This window comes from Helianthus annuus, chromosome 11 (genome assembly GCF_002127325.2).
Source record: "Helianthus annuus cultivar XRQ/B chromosome 11, HanXRQr2.0-SUNRISE, whole genome shotgun sequence".
Lineage (NCBI taxonomy): Eukaryota > Viridiplantae > Streptophyta > Magnoliopsida > Asterales > Asteraceae > Helianthus > Helianthus annuus.
Genome location: NC_035443.2, coordinates 11,996,872 through 12,004,694, shown reverse-complemented (window position 1 = coordinate 12,004,694; position 7,823 = coordinate 11,996,872).

Below are 7,823 nucleotides of genomic sequence, written 5' to 3'. Positions count from 1 at the left end.
AGGTGGTTTTCATTTTAGCGGTCCCATATATATATATATATATATATATATATATATATATATATATATATATATATATATATATATATATATATTGGATAATGCTAGTGAGGAAACCCTAAAAATTTTAAAAAACCCTAGAAAACCCAACCTCCCGACATTTTTTTTGAAAAAAATAACACATGTAATATACATGTTTTTAAGAGTATTGGGCCAAAAAAAAAAAAAACAAAAAAGCGCCGAAGGATTATTTTTTAAAAAAATAAACAAATTTCAGCAACTTTTATGACTAACATGTGTTAGACAAAAAATGCTGAAACTTGTTTATTTTTTTTAAAAAATATTCCTTTGGCGCTTTTTTTGTTTTATTTGGCCCAAAACTCTTAAAAACATGTATATTACATGTGTTATTTTTTTCAAAAAAAAAAAATGTCGGGAGGTTGGGTTTGCTGTGGTTTTTTAAAATTTTTAGGGTTTTCTATATAACCCTATATATATATATATATATATATATATATATATATATATATATATATATATATATATATATATATATGAGACCGCTGAAATGAAAACCAACTCTAGTTGTAAGAACCGAGAGAACCATTTTCTAGCCACTAGATCAACAAGATGGATGGACAAGATTAAAAGTATTTGAAAATAATATTAAGTTTATTTTTGTCTTAATGTCTCTTTAATATTTTAATCTAAAAGGGTAGTTTAGTAAATTACTCTCTTTTGACAAATTACTTTTTTGCATTATTATATTAGTTTTTATTATTTACACATAATTTTTTTATTAAAAGCATTTTTAAATTCAGATTTTTTATTAAACTTTTTTCGTTTGACGTTTTACGTTAAAATTTTTACGTTTTACGTTTTACTTTTTACGTTTTACGTTTTTACGTTTTACGTTAAACTATTTACGTTTTACGTTTTACGCTAAACTTTTTACGTTAAAAAGTTTACGGTTTTAACTTTTACGTCGAAAACTTTACGTTTTACTTTAAAATTTAACTTTTACGTTGAAAACTTTACGTTTTACGTTAAAAAATTTACGTTTTACGTTAAAAAAGTTTACGGTTTTAGCTTTTTTTTCAAAAACTTTTTTTTACACAAAACGAACGCACCCAGAAATTGCAACTCGGTAGGTGTCTCAGATAGGTTGTTATCATCATCGACTGGGAAAAAAATAAAAACCAACAACAAAAATCAAACCAATGTGTGGATTCTTGAAAAAAAAACGGGGTTTGGCTCAGATTTTTCGATAATCAAAGGCTGCAAAGTGGGGTTGCAGGTTCAAAAATCTACCATCCACCATCCTTGTCGCGCCATCGTTATCAAAATATACATTTTTTTTTGCATCATCACCGCCCCAAATCCAGCAGATCAAAACCCGCATAGTTCACTGTTCAATCTACCAAAAAAAGACACCCAAAATCCTGCAAATAAAATCATACAAAAATCAAGAAACCGCCATTTTTTTAGAACAGATCAAACCCACATAGTTCACTCTTCAAAGCCACAAAAAATCAAGAAACCCCCATTTTTTACAACAGATCAAACCCACAATAAATCACTATACACCAGATGCAAATCATCTCCCCCATCTCCGTTGGACCTACCCTCCACCGTCACCCACCACTGCCGTCACACCACCAAACCCACCGCCGCCGCCGCCACCAACATTTACGCACCGTCATCGCCATGTATTTTTGTATCTGAAATACTAATTTGAACCAATCAAACTCAACTGAAATGACTATTACTTGAATTATAAAATGGTAAAGTGGGAACCGTATGGAATCAGGTTAAAAAAATCATCACCACAAGGTATTGATACTTTTAGGTTTTTAGGCAAACTATAATAACAAGCATCCCATTAGAAACTTATAAGATTCCCAAAGTAGTAACGATAACTTTCCTTTGTTCTTATCATAAGCCCATCCTCGATGTGAATCTGGTCGGCGACGGCTTCAAGCAGAAGAAGCAGAAACGACATAACACCACAACTCATCACAGCGGTGATGATGGTGGCAGTGGTGATGTTGCCGGACGGGAAACGAGATTGGATAAGAAAGGGGGTGGCAAATGGGGGCGGCGGTGATGGTTTTCTTCGGCGGTTAGGTTTTGAAGGAGTGTGAGAGATACATCTCTGGTTTTTTAAGAGATGAGAGAGAGATGAAATAGATTGAGAAGATGAAGATCTGGTTTTTGAAGATGAAAGGAGAGAATGAGGAGAGAGGCTAATGAAAGGAGAAATATGAGGAGAGGGACAATGTCTGGTAGATTTAAATAAAGAGAGAAGGTGAGATTTGACATTTAGGGTAAATGACCAAACTGCCCCTTTTTCAAATTGGTTGAGAGTGGTTCGTGCGGTTCGTACAACTGGGGATGGTTTCTATTTTAGCAGCCCCCTATATATATATTATGAAACTATGTTCAGAAAAATATCTTCTTCAATTTAGAACATGACGTACATTATGAAACAATGTTCAGAACAATCATCTTTTTCAATGTGCATATATGTACTACACTTATTTCACAGTTTGAAACACTTATGTACATATATGTACGTGGTTGTTTGGTAACTTCTGAATGGATAAGTACTGAATTACTAAGAGGAGGTCTGAACCACTAAGAGCCATCATAATGCTTAACATTTCAGAGGCAAATGTCTGACCAATTCAGATTAGAGGTCTTAACCATTCAGACTCAATATAATGCTTAGCCATTTAGAAGTAAATGTCTGAACCATTCAGACATCTGCTCACGAAACAAACAGTCTGAACCATTAAGTGTTGAACCATTAAGAGGTCTGAACCATTAAGAGCCTCATTAAGAGCTAAATAGCCCGCACTCATGATTTTTGCCACTACCATGCGTGGACCAGCGTGGATTCCGCATAGTCCTTCATGGATTTCCCGGACCAGATACTGCATGTCATGTTTGTCTACGCATCTTAGGAGAGGACCCATATAAGACTTGCGATACAAAATTCCAACTGCCATCTCATAATTTAGCGCTTTGTGTTGAATTTTTCTTGCTTCTGCTTTTCCCTCCGGAAGAGTTCTGTGTTGCAAATACATAATAAGCGGGGACATCCAAGATGGATTCCCAACTTCTATCATGTTTATGTGTCTCAGAGGAACGGATGGGTTTGAGAGAACTTCAATGCGGACCTCTTTTGCCAGGTGCTTGAAACTTGTAGCGGCTAGCTTACTTAGCGCATCCGCGTGCTTGTTCTCGCTTCTGTTAATGTGGATTATTTTGAAGGTCTGAAACTGGTTGATCAGTGTTCTTGCCTGCTCAAGATATAAGGCCATTGTTTTGCCTTTTGCATCAGAGCGACCATTAATTTGTTCGGCTACCAGCAGGGAATCGACATGTGCTTCAACATTCTTTGCCCCCATTTTGATTGCTAGGCGTAGACCTGCGAGGAATGCCTCATACTCTGCCTCGTTGTTGGTGCTTTTGAAATCTAGTCGAATGGCGTAGGTAAGTTCGTGGTTGTCAGGGCTAACTAGGAGAGGACCAGCTCCTGCGCCGTCATCGTTGGAAGCACCATCTGTATATAGGATCCAGACCCTGTCGTCAAAGACTTGGGTAGGATTTTGTATGGCTTCGCATTCCTGGATCTTATCGATGGGGACTTCAGTAACAAAGTCTGCTAGGACTTGGCCCTTGATAGCTGGGCGCGGCTTTATACAAAATGTTATATCCACCCAGTTCAATGGCCCATTTTGCTAATCTGCCCGCGACGTCTGGTTGGACAAGATTTGTCCCAGATAGTAGTTGGTAAGAACAGTTATAACGTGGCCAGAAAAGTATCTTCGTAATCTGCGCGAAGCGTGAACCAACGCGAGAACAAGTTTTTCCATGATTGAATAGCGCGTTTTTGGACCAGTCAACATTTTGCTGATGTAATAAATTGGAGTTTAGACTCTGTCCCTTTCGACCATCAAAACTGCGCCAACAGCTACCTCTGATACGGAGGTACAAGATTAACGGCTCTTCTTTTCGCGGAGCTGTTAAAGTAGGTAGTTGAATCAGGCATTCTTTCATTTCCTGAAAAGCTTTTTCTGCCTCCGGAGTCCATTGAAATTGGCTCTTCTTTACGCAGTTACGTAATGTGCTGATGAATGAATATGATTTGGCACCATGGCATTGCATTTCTTTGATAGATGCTGGTGATGGCATGAGCTGAATAGCCTCTACCTTTTCTGGATTGACTTTGAAACCATCTTTGGTTATGATAAATCCTAAGAATTTGCCCTCTTCCATTCCGAACGAACACTTTACAGGATTCAGTTTTAGGTTAACCCTGCGCAGAGAATCGAAAGTGCGCTGGATGTTTGTGAGCATTGGTTCTTCTTCACGACTCATGATGACAAGGTCATCCATATAGACTTCTACTGTTACACCAATATCTTCCCCGAAGATTCTATCCATTATGCGTTGGTAAGTAGCTCCCGCGTTACGGAGACCGAAAGGCATTTTTGTATAACAAAATATACCTTTCTCCGTGCGGAAAGTTGTCTTCATATTCTTCCTTCATTTGTACTTGGTGATATCCTTTGTAACAATCCAGGAAGCATTTCCAGCAGAAGGATGCTAAGGAATCCACCTTCTTGTCTATCTCTAGTAGAGCGTAACAGTGTTTTGGGTAGGCTTTGTTGAGGTCTTTGAAATCAACACACATACGCCACCCACCTTTGTGCTTCTGCACCATTACTGGGTTAGCTACCCAGGTTTGATATCGCACTTCGCGCAATATGCCTGCCTGAAGTAACTCAGCCACTTGCTCATTCATTGCGCGAGCTTTTTCCGGACCAAGACTGTGCTTTCCTTGTGCCACTGGCTCTGCGGAGGGTCGAACATTCAAGCAATGTTCTGTTATTTCTCTTGGTACGCCAGTAATGTCTGCTGGGGACTGTGCGAAAATATCCATATTTTCAAATAGAAGTTCTTTCGATCTTGCACGGATTGCTAGTGAGATGACGTGCCCTAGTAGAATGGTTTGCTCAGGGTATTCATTGTTGAGTACCCACTTCTCTGGTTCGTTAGATGGAGATGGCTTCACGGCTTTTACTGGTGGCTCGTCGTCTACATACATCACTTCTTTACTTGAATATAAAATTGCTACTCCGGTTTCTGTCGAAAAACCGTAAGCTGCGTGTGGTATGGAGGTAATCATGCTAAACTCCCTTTGTGAACGTCTTCCTAATAGTACATGATGTGCGTGTAGCGTGATATATTTTTATTAATATTTTAAGCCCTTTTTAACACTTTAGTCAAGTATTAAGTTTATAAAACACGATATTCTACTAACACTAAACACACATATGGGCAAGTGCACCCATCGTGAGCGTAGTATAGCGTTGGTAAGATAGCGAGGTCGTCCAGCACACAAGAGCTTTTAGTACTGGTTTATCCTCAACGTCTAATCAAATCAAAATTTTAGAAAAAGGTTTTAAACATGAAAATAAAAACTAAAAATGCTGAAAAATAAAATAAAAACAGATAGACAGGATGAATCACTTGGATCCGACTCGCCTTTAGTGTAACCTTTGATGATTTCCGCACTTTTGCAGTTCTTAAGAGATTATCTTAGTTATAGTAGTAGGCCCCTCTTTTGAAGGTGACGTTACCCTCAACCCAGTAGTTTGAGTCAGCAAGGATACAATCCTAAAGGGTTGGAATATTGAAAGATAATTAATTAAGTTATTAATGTGTAATGTGGTAGGCCCCTCTTTTGAAGGTGACATTACCCTCGGCTAAGTGGTTTGAGTCAGCAAGGATACAATCCCAAGTAGCCGGGTTAATGTATTAATAGTAGTTTACATATGAGGGGATCAAGCCATTCGCACCCCCGCCATCCAATACCAGTGGGTATTGAAGGAGGTCCTAGTAAGCTTGACCCAGGTCCTTGCAGGATCTATATACTGAAAAAGGCAAGAACCTTACCAAACCATTCCCTTAACCCCCGACCAGGTAGCCAACATATCTCTATATAGACCGTAGAGATATGAATGGTGTAAATCTTTTATTTTATATAGACAGTAAAATAACGCCAAGACACCACAGACAAATGATAAGGAAGTTTCACCTTTAACATAAGAAACTAGTTATTAAAGTCATTAATACAAAACCAAATAAAAAGTGCAAAAGATTAAAAATAAAAAGTATTATACTAAACACTTGTCAAGAGCATTGAAGTGAAGAATAATTTGATTGAAAGGTTGTTAGCTGCACAGAGAGAAGCTGTGTTGGAAGCTAACTATCCTAAAGAGAATCTAGGAGTAACTGAAGAGTAGTTAACTCTTAGCAAGGACGGAATTTTACGATTAAATGGACGAATATGGGTTCCAAATTACGGAGGACTTCGAGATGTTACCCTCCAGGAAGCCCATAGTTCCAAATATTCTGTTCATCCTGGAGCAGATAAAATGTACCAGAATCTAAAGGCAAATTATTGGTGGATAGGCTTGAAAAAGTCTGTAGCCGCTTATGTAGCCAAATGCTTGACTTGTGCGCAAGTCAAAGCTGAGCATCAAAAGCCGTTCGGCTTGCTACAGTAGCCTGAACTTCCCGAATGGAAGTGGGAGTGTGTAACTATGGATTTTATTACCAAGTTACCCAAGACGAGGAAAGGAAATGATACAATATGAGTTATAGTTGATAGACTGACCAAGTCAGCACATTTCTTACCCATCAAGGAGACTTATAGCTCCGACATGTTAGCCCAGTTATACGTTGATAAGATTATAGCCTTACATGGCATACCTGTGTCTATTATCTCAGACAGAGATACTAGATACACATCGCATTTTTGGAAAAGTTTCCAGCAATCTCTGGGCACACGTTTGAATTTTAGTACGGCTTACCATCCTCAGACAAACGGTCAGAGTGAGCGTACTATTCAGACGTTGGAAGACATGCTACGTGCATGTGCTATCGATTTGGGTGGTAGTTGGGATAAGAACCTACCATTAATCGAATTCTCCTACAACAATAGCTACCATACCAGCATTAAGGCTACGCCCTTCGATGCATTATACGGTAGAAAGTGTAGATCGCCCGTTTGTTGGGCGGAAGTTGGAGATGTCCAATTATCAGGACCAAAGATAGTCTTCGAAACAACGGACAAGATTGTCCAGATTCGAGACCGTCTCAAAGCTGCCCGAGATAGGCAGAAAAGTTACGCAGAACCAAAGCGTAAAGATTTTCACTTCGAAGTAGGTGAAAAGTGTTGCTTAAGGTATCACCCTGGAAGGGGGTGATGCGTTTTGGTAAGAAAGGCAAACTAAGCCCAAGATACATATGGCCTTTCGAGGTTATCGAACGTGTCGGGTCGGTTGCCTACAAGTTAAACTTACCGGAGGAGCTCAATGGAATTCACAATGTGTTCCACATCTGCAATCTAAAGAAGTGCTTCGCTGATGAATCACTGGTGATACCACATACAAATGTGCACATAGATGAGAGCTTAAAATTTGTGGAAAAACCTTTGTCAATTGAAGATCGACAGGTAAAGAAGCTTCGAAGGAAGCATGTACCTATTGTTAAGGTCAAATGGGATGCCCGTAGAGGTCCCGAATTCACGTGGGAGGTTGAATCCACGATGAAAGAAAAATACCCTTACTTGTTTCAGTAAATCTCGGGTCTAGATTTATTTTAAGGGGGTGAGGATGTAACACCTCGAAATTTTGTGTCCAATAATGTGTTGACACGTGTCATGAGGTACACGTGGTATTAAACATTAAATAAAGGAGTAAAGTTGACAAACCTTGAAAGTATGTAAATTCGAGGGTTAAAAATGT